The following is a 20,743-nucleotide window of genomic DNA, read 5'->3' on the forward strand; positions in this document are numbered from 1 at the left end:
CTATGCTTCTCCCCGGTCTTTACCACCACTACTTGAGCTCTCCAGGGGCTGTTAGTGGCTTCAATGACCCCTTCCCTCAGTAGCCTTTGGACCTCTGACCTAATAAAGATCCGGTCCTGGGCACTGTACTGTCTGCTCCTGGTGGCGACCAGTTTGCAATCCGGGGTGAGGTTCGCAAACAGGGAAGGCGGGTCGATCTTAAGCGTCGCGAGGCCGCAGACAGTAAGGGGGGGGTGCGGTATAGGGCCACCGAATTTGAAGGTTAGTCTTTGGAAGTTACACTGGAAGTCTAAACCCAGGAGTGTAGCCGCGCAGAGGTGGGGAAGGACATAGCGACGGAAATTTTTGAACTCCCTTCCCTGGACTGTGAGACTTGCTACACAAAACCCCTTTATCGCCACTGAGTGTGAACTGGAGGCCAGGGAGATTTTTTGATTAACGGGGTGGATGAGGAGAGAACAGCGCCTTACCGTGTCAGGGTGTATGAAGCTCTCCGTGCTCCCAGGGTCGATTAGGCAGGACGTCTCGTGCCCGTTGATGAATATGGTCGTTGTAGCAGTTGAGAGTGTCCGAGGCTGGGACTGATCCAGGGTCACCGAGTCTAATCGCAGCAGTTAAGAGTTCTCTTCGGGCAGTGCGTGGTCAGCTGAGCGGGGGTCCTGGGGGTTCATCCAAGATGGCGGCTCCCATTGGTCGCACATGGCTGGGGGTGCACAAAATGGCAGTGCCCATCCCTCCAACATGGCGTCTGCGGGACAAGATGGCGGCGCCCGGGGTCCGCATGTGGCCCTGGAATATGAAGATGGCGGCTACCGGTGGCCGCACGGGGACCATGGAGAAGTTTGTGGTTGCAGTCCGTATTCGCCGCCGGAGACCGCGGCCACCGCACGGGCCTGACATACCCCCACGAAATGGCCCTTTTTGCCGCATCCCTTGCAGGTGGCTGCGTGAGCCGGGCAGCGCTGGCGGTGGTGCTTGGTCTGTCCGCAAAAGTAGCAGCGGGACCCCCCAGGGTTGCCAGGCCGTCTTGCAGCGCAGACCTGTGGGGGGATGGGGGAAGTCTCGGGGTCGGCTGCGGAGGGGTTCCACGCTGTCCAGGGGGCTGCCACGCAGTCGGGATCGTAAGCGCGGGCGTACCTGGAGGCCACGTCCAGGGAGCCTGCAAGGGCCCGTGCCTCCCTGAGACCCAGAGTGTCTTTTTCTAACAGTCGCTGGCGGATTTGTGAGGGTAGCATACCTGCCACGAAAGCGTCCCTGACTAAGAGTTCCGTGTATTCGCTCGCCGAAACTTGCGGGCAGCTGCAGCTTCTCCCCAACTGCAGGAGTGCATGGTAGAATTCTTCCAGCGATTCCCCAGGAGCTTGTCACCTTGTTGCAAGCAAATGACGGGCGTAGACCTGGTTTACTGGGCGAATATAGTGTCCTTTTAGCAGCTCTATTGCTGCATCGAAGTCTTCCGCTTCCTCGATGAGGGTGTAAATCTCCGGGCTCACCCTTGAGTGCAGGACTTGCAGTTTCTGCTCTCCCGTGGGTGTGTTTTCGGCCGTCCTGAGATACCCTTTAAAGCACGCCAGCCAGTGCTTGAAGATTGCCGCTGCGTGGGGGTTAAGTTGCAGACACTCCGGCTTGATTCGAAGCTCCTTCCTTTCTTCTTAAAAAAAACTAGCTTATTAAATTGATGCACGATCAATGACCACTAAAGCGAGGTTGTAGTCCAACTGAAGGCTTTAATAAGCTAGATGTTTCCCCCAACAGCTCAGATACAGAATGAAGGCTGCTGGGGCGGCACGGATTCTTATATCCCGTCTAGCAGGGCGGAGCTACCATACATCCTAACCAATAGAAAGCATAAAGTTTCCACCAATGGTGCTTCAGCCTATCAGGTACCGTAATACATATAATACCACACTGTAAGTCCTCAGACACCCATTCCTGCCCTGCCTCAGGATCCACTCTCAATTAGTGAGGCACTCCGAGCTGAGGCCATGGCATGGAAATTCCAAGGGGGAAGGATGGGATGAGAGGGTGAGTAGGGGGAGTGGGGGCTGGGGAGTGGGGGGGGGGCTGGGGGGTGGGGTGGGGAGGGGGGGGGGGCGGCGGTCGCGGCATGCACAGGGGTCGATCCTTGCATTTGAATGGTGAGGCCCAAAGTGCGTGAATCAACAAGCCAATGTCAGGCTATTGCAATGTCAGTCAGTGGTAGCCCTCAGGTAAAGGAACCAAATAACGGGACTGATTGATAGGGGAGAAGAGAATGGCTCTGGGGTGATCAGGGTAGGTGGTGGGGGAGGTGGGAAATTGAGGGTAGTGACTTGAGAGACTTAACTGTTTTATTCCTTTCCCTTGCCAGCGCACAGCATTGCACCTTACTGACTAGAGTTCCCTCCTGCACCTTCATCCTGCTTAAAGTTGGGAAACATCAGCATTAAATTGCCTCAATGCTCTTGAGCTGCAAATAAAAAATGTTCAGGTGTTGAGTGTTAAATATGTTTCGGGTCAGCTACCAGGAGACTGTCAATGTTGGAGGGACATCAGACTCCATACTTCCCAGAGTGGAAGGGACAAAATGAAGAAGAGGCCAACATCATATTCACTGCATCAGGCTGTTTGGTGTCACGTTCAGTACCAGCTGTAATAAGGTTGAGACTCAGACCACATGGAGATTAACTGATAAAAATAAGTCTAGCCACTAAAACACGATTGGAATTCCGCCCCATGCATTCATGTTCTAATTCAGACTGCCAGCGACCGAGGCTAGCAATTCAAATCCAGTGTTGTCGTTGTTGAATAACCATTACTGCACTCTGAGGCTAATCTAGCCTCCTGCCATTGAGAGTTCTGCTCCAAAGCCATTCTTCAAACTCACCTTTCTGATTAAGATTTCGATGACCTCTCTCTGAATATCTCCTTCTTGGACTCAATATGTTCCTTTTCTTTATTCCCCTGCGTAGCTCTAGAAATATTCTTGAGGTGTGGGGACCTTCTTAGCTGTTGGCTCTCAGAGAGGCCAGTGTCAATGCCTGGTGAGGTGAATGGCCCAATATGTATTTTCTTCAAGCAAACCACCCGTGGAGATGCAGCATCAGTTCGAAGGAGGCCTGAGGCCCAGCTTCAGGCCCGTTTCAGGCCTCCGGTTTGGGGCACAAACTCAGGGTGGGATTTTCAGGCCCCGCCAAGGGCAGGTTCCCAGGCGACAGAGTGGGCCATGCCACACAAAACGCAGTCGAGTTCGACAGGACCAGAAGGTCCCGCCGGCAGCCAATCATGAGCCACCTCTGCAACCGGAAAACATGCTCTTGCGGGTGGAGGGGGCTCGTGGCAGAAAATCTCAGCCTCAGTGTATAACTAGAGGGAGTGAAGAAATGTCGATTCAGTTTGATGTTTCTTCTGGGTTTTTCCTTGCTGCAGTGTCCTGGAGATTTATCTCGGATTCCGGGAGGCTCCACGGCAATCCTGGAGGGTTGGCAACCTTAATTTAGTGTTGAAAATGAGCCTAAAAGAGTTTCAAATTCAAGTTTTGTTCCCTACCTCTTGATTCAATAACTATCAAATTATCCAGACAAGAGAAAAACCCTCGAACATGGCCAGAATATATAATCGTTCTCACTCTAATTTGGTCAATCACTTCTCTCATACAAGTCGAAAGGTTTTCCGTTAGAACTTCTTGTTGCCCCTTTTATTTTCAGCAGATATCCATGACAACATTTCTCAAACACCTCCATCCTCCCTAGTTGGTACTGCATGCACAGTTTTCACTCCTAAACATTTTTCTCCAGAGCAGTATTTTAATAATAATAATCTTTATTAGTGTCACAAGTAGGCTTACATTAACACTGCAATGAAGTTACTGTGAAAATCCCCTGGTCGCCACATTCCAGAATCTGTTCGAGTACATAGAGGGCGAATTCAGAATGTCCGATTCACGTCTTTCGGGACCTTTGGAAGGAAACCGGAGCTCCCGGTGGAAACCTACACAGACATGGGGAGAACGTGCAGACTCCGCACAGACAGTGACCCAAGCCGGGAATCGAACCTGGGACCCTGGCGTTGTGAAGCAACAGTGCTACCCACTGTGCTACCGTGCCGCCCATATTTCAAATATCAATGTTGTAGAAAATGAATTGAGTTAATGATAATATTGTACATACCCCTGAAATGTAGCTGTTATTTTTAATGGCTCGAAGCTCTGGAAAGCCTAACCCTCTGAGTGAAATCTGAATGACCACGGTAGTCGATAATGCTGGCTATGGAATCTTCGAGCAGTTTAATGAGGTTCTTTATATAAAGGTTACAGCAATATGCTTGAAAGATTTTCTTTATCAAAACTTGTACTCACCAAGGTCACTTTCAGTCAAAGAAACTGAACAATTCGAAGAAAATAAAAATGACAAGAGTCTGACAACCATGAAATTGACGATCCAGTCGATTTCTTGCACCTTTCCTCCACAACTCAAGTGCATCTCTTGGCTGGTCACTGAGAGAGTTTGCAAAAAGAGTCACAGAACACTGTGATGAAATATTGAAAGTATACCCTGACATAGGTTCATAGGGTTTTTTCAGCATGGAAAGAGGCCCATCGACTCATTGTGTCTGCGCCAGCCATCGAGCACCTATCTACTCGAATCTCATTTGCCAGCACTTGGGGCGGGATTCTCTGACCCACCGCCAGGTCCTGGGGGGGGCCACAGTGGCCTGGCCCGCAATCGGGGCCCACCGATCTGCGGGAGGGCCTGTGCCGTGGGGGCACTCATTCCTTCCGCGCTGGCCCTTGTAGGGCTCTGCCATGGCCGGCGTGGAGAAGAGAACCCCCCTGCGCATGCGGCAAAATACGGCAGGCGGTCTGCGGGCGCGCGGAGCCACGCCAGCGGTTCCGGACATGCACGAGATCACGTCGGCCCTTCGGCGCATGCGCGAACGTATGCAGTCCCTTCGGTGCCGGCTGGAGCGGCGGCAACCCCTCCGGCGTTCGCCTAGCCCCCGAAAGTTCGGAGAATTCCTTACTTTCGGGGGCTGTTGACGCCGGAGTGTTTGGCGCCGGTTCTCCCGCCGGCGTGGGGACTTTGTCCCCAGAAGGTAGAATCCTGCTGTTGGTCCGTAGACTTGCATGCTTTGGCATGACAAGTACACACCTAAATACTTCTTAAGTGTCATGAGAATTCCTGTCTCCATCCCCCTTTTGGGCAGTGAGTTCCAGATTCCCACTACCCTCTCGGTGAAAAAGATTTCCCCACACATCCCCTCTTAATACCCCGCCCCTTACCTTAAATCTATGTCCCCTGGTTATTGACCCATCCGCTAAGGGTATTTATGCCCTTCATAACTTCATACTCCTCAGCCTATCCAGTCTCTCTTGATAGCTGAACGCTCCAGCCCAGGCGACATCCTGGTGAATCTCCTCTGCACTCTCTGTAGTGCGATCACTTTCTTCCTATAGTGTGGTGACCAGAACTGGCCACAGTATTAGCAAGTGGACTAACCAGGGAGAAAGAAGAGAGACTTGCATTTATAAAGTGCCTCTCAAAAACCCCAGGTCCCCCCCCCCCCACCCCCCAAAAGCACCCCACTGCCCCTGAGGTATGCAGTGTGGTCACTGTTGTAATGTGGGAGGTGCGGCAACCAATTACCGTGCTCCTACAAATAATGTGTAAAAATGCACAGAAAATCATTTCCAGTGATGTTTTGGTTGAGGTGTAAATATTGGAAGGAAATCCATTCTGTTCTTTGAAGTAGCGATGTGTTTTTTTCTTAACAGGCACCTGAGAGGGCAGACGGGTTTAACGTCTCGTCCAGAAGGAGGCACCTTTGATGGCGCAGCCCTCCATTAACGCTGCACAGGAGGGTCCACTTAGATGACATGCTCAAGTGTCAGATGTTAGTAATTGAGCACCTGCTGAAATATAGACTTGGGGCCTTTTTAAAAATTCATTCGCGGGATGTGATTGTCTCAGGCAAGTGCAGCATTTTTTCCTCATCCCTATTTGACTTTTAACTGAGTGGCTTGCTGGGCCATTTCAAAAGGCAGTTCAGAGTCAACCACATTATATAGGCCAGACCAGGCAAGGGTGGCAGTCAATGATAGTTTCACACCCACATTATACAGAAACAAAGAAAATAGGAGCAGGAGTAGGCTCTCCAGGCCTTCAAGCCTGTCCTGCCATTCAACATGATCATGGTGTCATGATATTCAGGTAAACATCATGGTGCAAACAGACATACATACTGATGGACAGATCAACGGACCAACGGTTTGAGGCGAATTCTGTAGGTGTATGACAGTGTTCCCATGCCTTCGAATGCCTGCTGGTTGTGGGCGAGGAGCGATTGGAGCTGTGCGTTGAACTCTGCATCCGGGAAGTCAGACGTGCCGTCTGGAGAGAGAGAGAGTGGATTTGTTGCACAAGGTGGAGAGCCTTGCATGCCTGTGCGCCCAGCAGGGAGTCCTTCGATGAGCCGACTATCTCGAACGAGAGTGTGGCCGTGTGTGTGTTGTGTGTCACCTGGAGCTGGCAGGATCCCATGGCCGGGATAACTTTCCCGTTGTAGTCAGCCATCTTGCACCGGGATGGCCGGATTGGTGGTCTGACCTTCATGGCGTAGAAGGCTGACCATGCTATGAGGTTGGCGGAGGCGCCAGTGTCCAGGCGGAAAGTGATCGGCGATCGGTTGACCGTTAGGGTGGCACTCCATTCATCGCCCGGATTAATGGTGTTGACCCTTTTCCCATCAATGACCGCAACCCGGAAGGCGTCTTGGTCATCTGTGTCATCGGTTTGGATGTCGTGATGTGGAGGCTGAATGGTCCGCACGTTCCTGCGAGGTTGTCGGAGATGTGGAAGATCAACAGGTTGAGCCGCTCGACAGTAGGCAGCGTAGTGGCCCATCTTGCCACAGTGTAGTTATTGTCGGGTTTTTGCAGGACATTGCCCTTTTAAATGTGCAGCTCCACAGTTGCCGCACGTCATGACGTCATGGCGTTCGTTATGCCACTGCGCATGCGCAGTTCGGTCTTGCGTCGAGCACGCCTGCGCAGCACGTCCCTCAGTGTTGTCGTAGGTTTTGCCGCGCACAAACGCGGGAGGCCTTGAAACGGCCGCCCTCGTCCGGGCCGCGGGCCGGGAGAAACCCGATTGCCTGGACGCGTTCGGCCTCATGGGTGGCCTGGCTTGCCGATTCGGTCGCGTGGGACCCCCTCTGTGCCGATTCGGTCGCCTGAAATTGGGCATAGCGGCTGGTCGCATTTTCATGCAGGACACAGGCTTCAACTGCAGATGCTAAGGTCAGGCCTTTAATTTTTAGAAGCTGCTGGCATAGGCCACTGGAGGCAACGCCAAAAACGATCTGGTCCCGGATCATGGACTCTGAAGTGGTGTCGTAACCGCAGGACTGCGCGAGTATGAGGAGGTGCATCAGGAAGGACTGAAAGAGCTCATCCTTACCTTGCAGGCGCTGCTGAAAGACATACCTCTCAAAGCTTTCGTTGACCTCAACGTTGAAGTGCTTGTCGAGCTTGAGGAGGACCGTGTCATACTTAGATTTGTTCTCGCCTTCCGCGAACACCAAGGAGTTGTATACATCGATGGCGTGCTGACCTGCGGTAGTGAGGAGCATGGCAATCTGTGTTTCATCCGAGCCACCCTGTTTTTCATTGGCTTGCATGAAGAGTTCGAATCGCTGCTTGAAGAGCGTCCAATTTATGCCCAGGTTCCCAGCGACTTGCAACGGCTGCGGTTTGTTGAGGGTGTCCATGGCTCAGGATGGCAGATTTGCAGGTCGGTATCGATTCACTCCTGGTATCATGAAGTGTTGGGTGCTCTGAGACACAGACGAACCAACACGGTTGCGATTGGTACAACGCAGTTTTATTCCATTAAACTATTTATACACCAGACTTGGTACTCAGCACGTTGTGACTGTGTGAGTGTCTTGCTATGAGGTCCTGGCCCTGTGCCGTCTCCAGATGGACTGCCCAGGAAGTGTCGTGTTTCTTGTTTTATACTGTGTCTGCTCTTGTCTGTGATTGGCTGTTGTGTTATGTGTGCTAATTGGTCCGTTGGTCTGTCTATCATTATGTATGTGTTATGATGTATGTTTTAATATCATGACATCTATGACCCCTTCTTTTAGTAGCCGCTCAACCTCTGACTTGATGAAAGTCATGTCTTGGGTACTGTACTGCCGAACACTTGAGGTACTTGCGGTTCGTGAAGAGCGGGGGTGGTGCAACTTTGAGTGTCGCTAGGCTACATACCGTGAGTGGGGGCAGGGGTCCGCCGAACTTCAGGGTCAGGCTTCGTTGGCTGCACTGAAAGTCCAGACCGTGCAGCAGTGGGGTGCAGAGGTGAGGGAGGACATAAAGTTTAAAACGGGCGTATTTAGCGACTCGGATAGCAAGGTTCGCGACACAATACCCCGTGATTTGGACCGAATGAGACCCAGATGCGAGGGCGATAGTTTGGGAGGCGGGATAGGTGCGCAAGGAGCAGCGCCTTACCGTGTCTGGATGGATAAAATTCTCCGTGCTCCCGGAGTCAAAAAGGCAGGGGGTGTCGCGGCCGTTGATTTGAACCTGCATCATTGAGTTTCGCAGGTGCTTCGGCCGAGATTGATCGAGCGTGATCGCTCCTGGTTGCGGCAGTCAGAGTCCTCAGTTGAATTGGACTCGCAAAATGGCCGCCGCCGTCGGTCGCACGTTTTGAGTTTTGAAGATGGCCGCCGCCAAGATGGCCGCCCCATGACTCGCGCGAGGCCGATGACGGGTCGGAAGTAGGCGTGTCCGCCCGCTGCGCGCCCGCGTTGAGGGGCCTGTGGTCCCGGGAGTTCGATTTCTGGGCCCGATGAGACTTTTGTTTCTGGCTTTTGGGCCCAGTCAGGCAGACCTTCGCGAAGTGCCCCTTCTTTCCACATTTGGCACAGATAGCAGAGCGGACTGGGCAACGCTGGTGTGAGTGCTGGCCTTGCCCACAGAAATAGCATGGGGGGCCCCTGGTGAGAGCGGGTTGCCGCGCGGCGCAGGCCTGTAGCGTGGCCGAGTCTGGAGGGGATCGAGAGGGGTTTGCAAGGTCTGCGGAGTATGTGCGGAGATTATGGTGGGCCGCTTCCAGGAAAGAGGCGAGCGTTACCGTGCCTTGGAGGTCCTTCGCTCCGTCTTCTAGGAGCCGCTGCCGGATGTACGTGGATCGGATACCGGACAAGAAAACATCACGAATATGTAAGATCATGTGGACTTCTGCCATCACCTCTTTATGGTCACAGTTCCTGGCGAGCGCGGGGAGTCTCTCCAAGTATTCATACAGCGTTTCCCCGGAGCGCTGGCGGCAGGCCGAGAGCAAATGTCTGGCGTGTACCTCGTTTACCGGCTTTACAAAGTGCTTCTGTAGGATTTTGACCACCGTTTTGTACGTTGTAGCTTTCTCGATCACGGAGGATAGTCGGTGGCCCACCCGGGCATGTAGTAAGCTCAGCTTGCGAGGTCCGTCAACTTCAGTCTCTGAGGAATTCAGATAGGCCTCAAAGCACCGGAGCCAGTATTTAAAAATTTCAGTGGCCTCCAGCGACCGAGCGTCCAAATTGTGCTTCTTCGGCTTTAGACCGCTGTCCACCTTGATGTAATCTGGTAATTAAATTGAGATACCCTCAATTACGACTCAGGAGAGGAGATTGATAATACAAAGTCTTTAATTACCAGAGAACCAGACAGCTGCCGAGAAGTGTGCTCACTGCACGCTGCCTACTGAACGTAACCTTATATACAGCTTCCTGGGGGCGGAGCCGGGGGCGGAGTCCCCCAGGGTTCCAAACCCGGTCTTAAAGGGGCCTACGCAATAAAGGTACTTGTGTATACAGATATCATTCATCACACAACCCAATCTCTCCTCATATGATTGAACTGCCATCCCAGGAATCAGTCTAGTGAACCTTTGCTACACTCCCTCTGTGGGAAGTATATCCTTTCTTAGATTAGGAGACCAGAACTGCACACAGTACTCCCGGTGTGGTCTCACCAAGGCCTTGTTAGCACTGCTGCCACACAGCTCCAGGGACCTGGGCACAATTCCAGCCTCGGGTCACTGTCTGTGCGGAGTCTGCATGTTCTCCCCGTGTCTGCGTGGGTTTCCTCCGGGTGCTCCAGTTTCCTCCCACAGTCCAAAGATGTGCAGCTTAGGTGGATTGGCCACGCTAAATTGCCCTTAGTGTCCAAAAGGTTAGATCATAGAATCCCTACAGTACAGAAAGAGGCCATTTGGCCCATCGAGTCTCCACCGACCCTTCGAACGAGCACTCTACCCATATCCACTTACTCCTTCCTACCCCCCGTAACCTCATAACTTAACCTGCACATCCCTGTGCACTAAGGGGCAAATTTATCATGGCCAATCCACCTAACCCAAACACCTTTGGACTGTGGGGGGAATCTGGACGACCCGGAGGAAACCCACGCAGATATGGGAGAACGTGCAAACTCCACACAGACAGTGACCCAAGCCAAAATTGAACACGGATCCCTGGTGCTGTGAGGCAGCAGTGCTAACCACTGTGCAACCTTGGGGTTACTGTGTTACGGGGATAGGGTGGGAGGCGTGGGCTTAAGTGTGGTGCTCTTTCCAGTGCAGACTCGATAGGCCGAATGGCCTCCATCTGCACTGTGCATTCTTTGATTCTGTGCAGCTGCAGTGAAACATCCTTACTCCTGTTCTCAGGTCTCTTGCAATGAAGGCCAACATTCCATTTGCCTTCCTAACTGCTCGTTGTACCTGCATGCTTGCTTTTAGTGATTGGTGTACAAGGACACTTTGGGGTGGTACCGTGGCACAGTGGTCAGCACTGCTGCCTCACAGCGGTAGGGACCTGGGTTCAATTCCAGCCTCGGGTGACTGTCTGTGCGGAGTTTGCACTTTCTTCCCATTTCTGCGTGGGTTTCCTCCGGGTGCTCCGGCTTCCTTCCACAGTCCAAAGATGTGCCGGATAGGTGGATTGGCCATGATAAATTGTCTCTTAGTGTCCAGGGATGTGTAGGTTAGGTTAAGGGGTTATAGGAATAGGACGGGGAAGTGAGCGTGGGTTGAGTCCTCTTTCAGAGGGTCGGTGCAGACTCAATGGACTGAAAGGCCTCCTTCTACGCTGTAGGGATTCTATGGTTCTATGGTCCCTTTGTACGTCAACATTTCCCAATCTATCACCATTTAAATAATACTCAATCATTTTGTTTCTCCATCCAGAAGATGTATAGCAGCTCCAATGCATTTGCCCATTCACTCAATTTGTCTAAATCACCTTGAAGCCTCTTGAACATCCTCCTCACCACTCACATTCCATCAGCAAACTTGGAAATATTAATTTTGGTTCCCTCACCCACATTATTGATGTATGTTGTGAATAGCTTTCAATTCCAGCTTCGATTAATTCAACGTAAATGATCCAGCTTCCATGGTGTGGATTTGATCCCATGTTCCTGAGCAATAACCTGCTCCTCTGGAATACATAGTCTAATGACATTACCCTTGCACCACCGTCTGCCTTTTTTTAAATTAAGGGGAAATTTAGAGTGGCCAATCCACCTAACCTGCACATCTTTGGGTTGTGGGGGTGAGATCCACGCAGACAGCCACCGTCTCTCCGAAATGGTGCAATCGCCTCGGTGGGCTCAATTCCTGTACAAGTTGTTTGTGACAACCTTGTGACAAATACCAAGTCGACCAGTGTGTATGTAGGATCCAGGCACGTGCTCAGAAGTGGCAGTGACATCTGCTATGCCCGCTGCCAATCACGGAGCTATTTAAAAAGTACCCAATTTAGCTTCTGAGGAACCGCACGGTTGAATAATTGTCTTGCAGCGTTTGTTTGCAAGGCCCCTGCTTGACACCCTGTCAATCAGTAACCATGCACAGAATTCTATACGAGAGGCACTCGCAAAAGCCATTAACCCCATCAGTGACTGATTGGGCTGCCTGAGAAGCTTTTATTTCAGCACTGTTATCCTGGCCACTGGGTCGTTATGTTGAGATCTTACTTGTATTATTTGTCTGATTGTCATTGTGCTCAGGTCTTTATTGCGGCTTTTTATATCTGCTCCACTCAAAGGATTCGCTGCAGGTTCAGAATTCAATTGGAAATACAATGCAAGCCGATTGTAGGTACACGTTTGTATAAAGCTTAATGGTGCCCTGGCATGGAGCTGTAACGTGCTATGAGTGAAGAGTGAGATAAGTCTGTCTGATGTGTTTCAAAGCAATACTTTCCCATCGTAATTCTGGAGGGGAAAATAAATATCACCTCTGGTCATTAGGTGGAGGTCAGACAGGAGCTATACCTCTGCAAATCATTCCAGATTTGCTATCAGTGTGAGACTGCAATCCAGTCTTGTGTTATTTCTCAACCTTCTTTTCCCTCCTGCCTTTTAACCATGAATGCTCATCCTCACTTGAAGCAGGGTAATCCAGTTGAGTAAAGATAGAACACATCTGCCTCGGTATTTTTGCTTTCACAAACTCAGGTCAATCTGAAGCATTTCACAGTCACTGGACTGGCTCTTGACGAGCGGTCATCATGGCATTGTAGCTAATTTGCGGGCATAGGCCACACAAAGAGGGATGACAGAGCAAGGAGGAGGAAATAGTTTCTTCTATGAGGGGGATGGGGTGGGTGATCGATAACCAGAGGCCAAGATTTGAACTAACTGGCAGGAGTATTAGAATTATCATAGAATTTACAGTGTAGAAGGAGGCCATTCGGCCCATCGAGTCTGCACCGGCCCTTAGGAAAAGCACCCCACTTAAGCCCACATCTCCATCCTATCCCCATAACCCAGAAACCACGCCTAAATAGAGGGAATCGAGGAGAAATAATTTCACACAGAGGGTTGCGAAGATCTGGAATGCTCAGACTCAGATTCCTGAGCAACTTCCAAAACACAATTGGACAAGTATCTGGTAAGAACCAGGGGCGAATTCTCTGTTTGAGAGACTGAGTGCTGACGCCAGGGCTGAATGGCGAGTGTCCTTCGTGGACGAAAGCGGTGCCAGTCCCGGAGCGATTCCGTTAATGGGTTAGCACTGGCACCACACGGAACGCGTGTAATTCCAATTCGTGCCAACCCTCACCCAGCCAAGATGGTGGCATTGGTTGTGCTGGGCATACCCATCCCGTCCATGGATTGGCTGGGGCCAGCGGGTACCGAGAGGGTGCCTGGGGGGGCAACCGGATGACCCATGGTGCTAAGTTCCCAGTGGGCAGTTAGCGGCATGCGGAGCCATATGTCTGCTTGGCATGCTGCAGCAATAACGGTCTGTGCCCGGCCATCCCGACCCCACGGTCCACCGCCTAGCTGCCCCCCGCTACTCCCCCTGCCACTGGCAGATGGCCCCCGGCCAGCCGTACAACTGTCAGCACATTGGGCAGCACGGTAGCATAGTGGTTAGCACAATTGCTTCACAACTCCAGGGTCCCAGGTTCGATTCCGGCTTGGGTCACTGTCTGTGTGGAGTCTGCATGTTCTCCCCGTGCGTGCGTGGGTTTTGTCCGGGTGCTCCGGTTTCCCCCCACAGTCCAAAGATGTGCAGGTTAGGTGGATTGTCCGTGCTAAATTGCCCTTCGTGTCCAAAATTGCCCTTTGTGTTGGGTGGGGTTACTGGGTTATGGGGATAGGGGGGAGGTGTGGGCTTAGGTAGGGTGCTTTTTCCAAGAGCCGGTGCAGACTCGATGGGTCAAATGGCCTCCTTCTGCACTGTAAATTCTATGATTATAGCCCTGTCGGACACTGTTTGTACCCCCTCCTGCAACCTCAGCAGCCACGGCGCCTGCTTCCCGATTTTGAAATACCACAAGTGAACATCGGCGTCGGTAATTCCTCCTGGCGGAGGTTGAGCATCATGGAAGGCCCGGAAAATGCTGGGTCGAACCTGTTGAGGATATGCCAACAGCCTTTACTGTACAATTTGCATGTCCTTTTTGTTTGGCGCCAGGCTCCAATCTCGATTTTCGGCTGGCGTCTAATTCTCCGCCCAATCGTATTTCCCGCTTCTGGCGTCGTCCGACAGAGAATCCCACCCCTAATCTTTTGGGTTGTGGGGAACGGCTTGGGCGAGGAAAGCTGGAATTCTCTTTCAAAGGTCCGGCACTGACTTATGGCACAAATGACCTTCTTCCGTACGGATTCTAAAATCTGTTTTCGTGAAGCTAATTGAAGAATGAGTATGAGGCAGAATGCTGGGAAGCTCCCTTGTCACTCTTAGAATAATGCCAAAGGGATCTCTCCGGTCTACCTGAGAGGGTAGATGAGGCTTCACTTCATGGCCTCACCTGAATGATGCCGTATCTGGCAGCTCAGCACTCTCTCAGGCCTGGACTGATGGGCAGCACTGTAGCATAGTGGTTAGCACAATTGCTTCACAGCTCCAGGGTCCCAGGTTCGATTCCCGGCTTGGGTCACTGCCTGTGCGGAGTCTGCACATCTTCCCCGTGCATGCGTGGGTTTCCTCCGGGTGCTCCGGTTTCCTCCCACAGTCCAAAGGTGTGCAGGTTAGGTGGATTGGCCATGCTAAATTGCCCTTCGTGTCCAAAATTGCCCTTAGTGTTGGGTGGGGTTACTGGGTTATGAGGATAGGGTGGGGGTATGGGCTTGGATAGGGTGCTCTTTCCAAGAGCCGGTGCAGACTCAATGGGCCAAATGGCCTCCTTCTGCACTGTCAATTCTATGAAAAAAAATTCTATGAAGCAGCTGCCCACATTATCTTCTCAGGGTTCCTCCCAACTTGCTGCCATGCCGTGACTCCAGCAGAAACCCCATTTGTCCACATAACCAGGGTTACAGCTAAAGCTTTGAGAGAGCCTGGGAGGGTAGTTGAGGCAGGAAACCTCAGAATTTAAAAAAAGTACTTGGATGAGCAATTCAATGTCATAACATTCAAGGTTGTGGGCCAAGTGCTGGGAAATGGGATTAGTGTAGATCTGGAGTAGTTTTTTGTCAATACAGGCTTAATGGGCCGAAGGGACTCTTCTGCACTGTATGATTCTAAAATTCTATGAGAATTGACCCTCCAAGGAGTGGGTTTTGAAGCTCTGACTGTCTGACACAGAGATACAAATTGTACCAAGGCCGACACCAAATATCTAGTGCCAGATTATTTCAACTTGTTCACAGAGTTTAGTTACGTAATCCAGAGTGCCGATTGATGACAGTTACAGATAGGAGGAACTGCCTGGTAAACATGTAGAAAACCATGTTGTGTTGTTCCATGTAGTTACGACTGGGTCACCTGCAGTCTTGAGGTAACAATGTAGAATTTCCTTGGGAACCTCACTGAAAATGATGACGTATGATAACATCAGCATTTACTCAACCCAGAGTCATAGAAACACAGAAAATAGAAGCCGAGGGAGGCCATTTGGCCCTTCAAGCCTGCTCCGCCATTCATTATGATCATGGCTGATCATTAAGTTCAATACCCTGATCCCGCCTTGCCCATATACCTTGATCAGCCATGATCTCATTGAATGGCGGAGCAGACTCGAGGGGCCAGATGGCCGACTCCTGCTCCTAGTTCTTATGTTCTTATCCCTTTAGCCCCAAGAATTATATCTAATTCTTTCTTGAAATTACACAACGTTTTGGCCTCAACTACTTTCTCTGGTAGTGAATTCTACAAATTCACTACTCTCTGGGTAAAGAAACTTCTCCTCACCTCAGTCCTAAAACATTTACCCCTTATCCTCAAACTGTGACCCCTAGTTCTGGACTCCCCCACCATTGGGAACATTCTGAATCTACCCTGTCAAATCCTGTTAGAATTTTGTAAGTTTCTATGAGATCCCCTCTGATTCTTCTAAACTCCAATGAATATAATGCCAATCAATTTAGTCTCTCCTCATATGACAGTCTTGCCATCCCAGGAATCAGCCTGGTAAACCTTTGCTGCACGCCCTCCATAGCAAGAACATCCTTCCTCAGATAAGGACACCAAAACTGCACACAATACTCCAGGTGTAGCCTCACCCGTGCCCTATACAATTACAGTAAAACATCTCGATTCCTACACTCAAATCCTCTTGCTGTACCTGCGCGCTTACTTTCGGCGACTGATGCACGAGGACAACAAGGTCTTGCTGAGTATCCACCCCTCTCAATTTACACCCACTCAAATAATAATCTGCCGTCCTATTTTTGTTACCGAAGCAGGTGAGCTCACATTTATCCACATTATACTGCACCTGCTATGCATGTGCCCACTCACTCAGCTGGTCCAAATCCTGCTGAAGCATCTCTGCATCCTCCTCACAGCTCACCCTCCCACCCAATCTTGTGTCATTTGGGACTAGCAATTGGGACTAGCTTAGTGGTAAAAAGTGGGTGGCATGGACAAGTTGGGCTGAAGGGCCTGCTTTCATGCTGTAAACTTCCATGACTCTATATACAAATTTGGAGATAATACAAATAGTTCCCTCGTCCAAATCATTATATATAATGTGAACAGTTGGGGTCCCAGCACAGATCCCTGCGGTATCCCACTTGTCACTGTCTACCAATCAGAAAAAGGCCCATTTATTCCAACTTTTTGCTTTCTATCTGCTAACCAGCTTTCTATCCATCTCAAGACGCTACCCGTAACTCCATGTGCTTTAACTTTGCATATTAATCTGCTATGAGAGACCAATTTGCCAAGCACGATTTTCCTTTCGTAAATCCATGCTGCATTTGTCTGATTACACCACTGCTTTCCAAATGCTCTTCTATAAAATCCTTGATAATGGACTCCAGCAACCTCCCTAGGAATATCGGGGATACATTCACTACCCTCCAATCTGCAGGAACCATCCGAGAGTCCAAAGAATTTTGGAAAATGACCACCAATGGATCTACTAGTTCTGGGGCCACTTCTTTAAGTACTTTTGGATGAACATTATCAGGTCCTGGAGATTTGGTCACCTTCAATCCCATTAATTTCCCCAAAATAATGTCTTTACTAATACTAATTTCCTTCAGCTCCTCACTAAAATGAAATGAAAATGAAATGAAAATCGCTTATTGTCACGAGTAGGCTTCAAATGAAGTTACTGTGAAAAGCCCCTAGTTGCCACATTCCGGCGCCGGTTCAGGGAGGCTGGTACGGGAATCGAACCGTGCTGCTGGCCTGCTTTCAAAGCCAGCTCTTTAGCCCTGTGCTAAACCAGCCCCGTACTTGTATTTGTATTTCTCAGTTGTATTTCTCAGAATTTCCAGCATATTATTCATGTCTTCCTTTGTGGAGACAGAAGCAAAGTACAAATTTAGTTCCTCCGCCATTTCTTTATTCCCTGTTATAAATTTCCCTATTTCTGACTGTCAGGGGCCGACATTAGTGCTTTTTCTTTTTATGATGTGGCGATTCCGACGTTGGAATGGGGTGAGCACAGTAAGAAGTCTTACAACACCAGGCTAAAGTCCAACAGGTATGTTTGGAATCACTAGCGTTCGGAGCACAGCTCCTTACTCAGGTGAGTGAAGAGGTGGGCTCCTTTTGCATACCTAGAGTCAGTCAGTTTTTATGTACCCCGCTAGGTTTCTTTCATATTATATTTCCCCCTTCTTAATCAATCCCTTGGCCTGCATTTACTGAATTTTAAACTATTCCCAATCCTCAGGTCTATTGCTTTTTCTAGCTACTTTGTATGCCTCTTCTTTGAATCTAATACTATCTCTAATTTCCATTGTAAGCCATGGTTTGGTCACAGTTCCCTTTCTATTCTTGTGCAAAATAGGAATAAACAACTTTTGGAGTTCACCTATTCGTTCTTTGAATACTTGCCATTGCCTATCTGCTGTCCTTCCTTTCAGTAATGTTTCCCAATATGTCATAGCCAGTTTATGCCTCATGCCATCATAGTTACCTTTATTGAAATAAAGGACCCTGGTCTCAGAATCAACTACCTCACTATTCACCTTGATAAAGCATTCTATCATATTATGGTCACTCATCCTCAAGCGTTCTGTCACAACTAGATTGCCAACTAATCCTTTCTCATTGCACAACACCCAGTCCAAGATGGTCTGCTCCCTTGTTGGTTCCTCAACATGCTGGTCCAGAAAACCATCCTGTAAACGCTTCAGAAATTCCTCCTCTATTATACTGTGACTAATTTGACTCACCCAATCTATATGCAGATTAAAGTCACCCATAATCACAGATGTTCCTATATCACATGCATCTCTGATTTTCTGTCTAATACTATTCCCAACATTACCATTGCAGTTTGATGTTCTGTATACCATCCCTATGAATGTTTTTGCCCCTTGATATTTCTTAACTCCACTCACACAGATTCCACATCATCTGTACTGATATCTTTCCTCAATGTTGTATCAATATCTTCTTTAAACAACAATGCAACTCTACCATGGTTCCTTCCTAAAAACCGAAAAGCCCTCAATGTTTAACCCCCATCCTTGGTCACCTTGGAGCTGTTTGGCCATAACCCCAACTATATCATACCTCTTTACATCTATCTGCGCAACTAATTCATTTTGTTTTGAATGTTCCGCGCATTCAGGTACAAAACCTTAAGGCTAGTCCTTTTAGCATTCCTTGTCCCGTCCCTACAATTGTTTACAGTGCCATTACCTGATACATGCTCTTGATTTCTCTGCCTATCACTTTTCTTATTCTCCTTTCTGTCTTTTTCTCTTGTTCTTGATTCCCTCTGCTCTGAATCCTAACATAGATTCTGTTGTGTTACCTGCGTGGTCGATAACACGTGCTACTCAATCCTTGGTTGATGGTGAGGTCCTCTGAATCTTGTTGAAGGAGACTCAAACTCGTCCAGTAGCAACAAAGATTTATTGAGCAACTATAACTATTAATGCATGAGTTCTTTACCTTAACTAGGAATTGGTTAACAAGATTTAACAATAATAACTAAACGTAGCTCCACCAACTATCTATGTGATTCTGATGTTACCCTGTTCACAGTGCACCCACGAGAGAGAGAGCAAGAGACCCTGTGTGGCTGCTTTTTGTACCCCTGTTGGTCCAGCCCTCTAGTGATCATGTGGTGCTGCTATTTACCCATTAACCCCTTGTGTGCATGTGACTACAGAGATCACTACAGGTTCTCATTCCCCTGCCATATTAGTTTAGACCCTCCCCAAACGGTCTAGCAAGTACGCCACCCCCTTTCCCTCCCCTCCCCCGAAGGACATCAGTCCTGGTCCTGCTCAAGTGAAATGAAATGAAAATCGCTTAAAATAGGCTTCAATTAAGTTACCGTGAAAAGCCCCTAGTCGCCACATTCCGGCGCCTGCTCGGGGAGCCTGGTACGGGAATCGAACCATGCTGCTGGCCTGCCTTGGTCTACTTTAAAAGCCAGCGATTTAGCCCAGTGTGCTAAATCAGCCCCTATGTAGGTGTAACCAATCCAGTTTGTACAGGTCCCTCCTCTTCCAGAACCAGTCCCAATACCCCTAGAATCTGAAACCTTCCCCCTGCACATGATCTCTTCAGCAACCTATTCATCCGATACATCCTATTATTTCTACTCTGACTAGCAGGTGGCACTGTAGTAATCCTGAGATCACTACCTTTGAGGTCTGACTTCTCGGGCGAGATTCTCCGTTATCGGTGCGATGTCCGCCGACCGGCGCCCAAAACGGCGCAAATCCGACCTGCATCGCGCCGCCCCAAACGTCGTAAAGTCTCCGGCCCAGAATGGGCTAGCAACGACGTGACGCTATCCGCGTTGGCTCACGTGGTTCACGTGACGGCTCATAAGACGCGCTGCTCCCCCCACCCGACCAGAACACCCGACCAGAACACCTGACCAGAACACCCGACCAAATGGCCGCCCGCCGCTCAGCCCCGAGGGTCCAGTCCCGCGATATCGAGGCGCTCCTGGACGCAGTGGAGCAGAGGAGGGAGGCCCTGTATCCCGGACACGGCCGCAGAGTCGCCCCACGCCACAGCCGGCGTTTGTGGAGGGAGATGGCAGAGGCCGTCACCGTTGTGGCCCTGACACCACGGACAGGCACCCAGTGCCACAAGAAGGTGAACAACCTTGTCAGAGCAGCCAGGGTGAGCCTCCCCCCCTGCCCGATATCCATTTCCCCCTCCCCCATATCCCCCCTCCCCCATATCCCCCTCCCCCATATCCCCCATATCCCCCCTCCCCCATATCCCCCAAATCCTCCCTCCCCATATCCCCCTCCCCATATCCCCATATCCCCCCTCCCCCATATCCCCCCATATCCCCCATTTCCTACCTCCCCCATATCCCCCTCCCCATATCCCCCCTCCCCCATATCCCCCCTCCCCATATCCCCCTCCCCCATATCCCCCATAACCCCCATATCCCCCCTCCCACATATCCCCCCTCCCCCATATTCCCCCTCCTCCATATCCTCCATATCCCCCCTCCCCATATCCCCAAGTGAATCCAGCCCTAACCTTAACCTCTGCAATACACGCGCAACCGATGGCGTACATTCATATACCTGTCTAACACTGTTGCCTTTTACCCCTGCCACCACCACCCCCCACCCCCCCCCGCCTGCCACAGGAGAAACGCGCACACAACACCAGGGAGCATGTGAGGACTGGAGGAGGCCCAGCTGATGAGAGGCCACTGACCGAACATGAGGGAAGGGCCCTGGCTGGCGGACCTGAGGACCGGGAGGTTGCTGATGCAGAGGTCGGGGGCCCACCAGCAAGTGAGCCACCGACAGCCCGTCCCCATATCCCCCCTCCCCAATATCCCCCCTCCCCCATATCCCCCCTCCCCC

Source organism: Scyliorhinus torazame, chromosome 3 (genome assembly GCF_047496885.1).
Source record: "Scyliorhinus torazame isolate Kashiwa2021f chromosome 3, sScyTor2.1, whole genome shotgun sequence".
Lineage (NCBI taxonomy): Eukaryota > Metazoa > Chordata > Chondrichthyes > Carcharhiniformes > Scyliorhinidae > Scyliorhinus > Scyliorhinus torazame.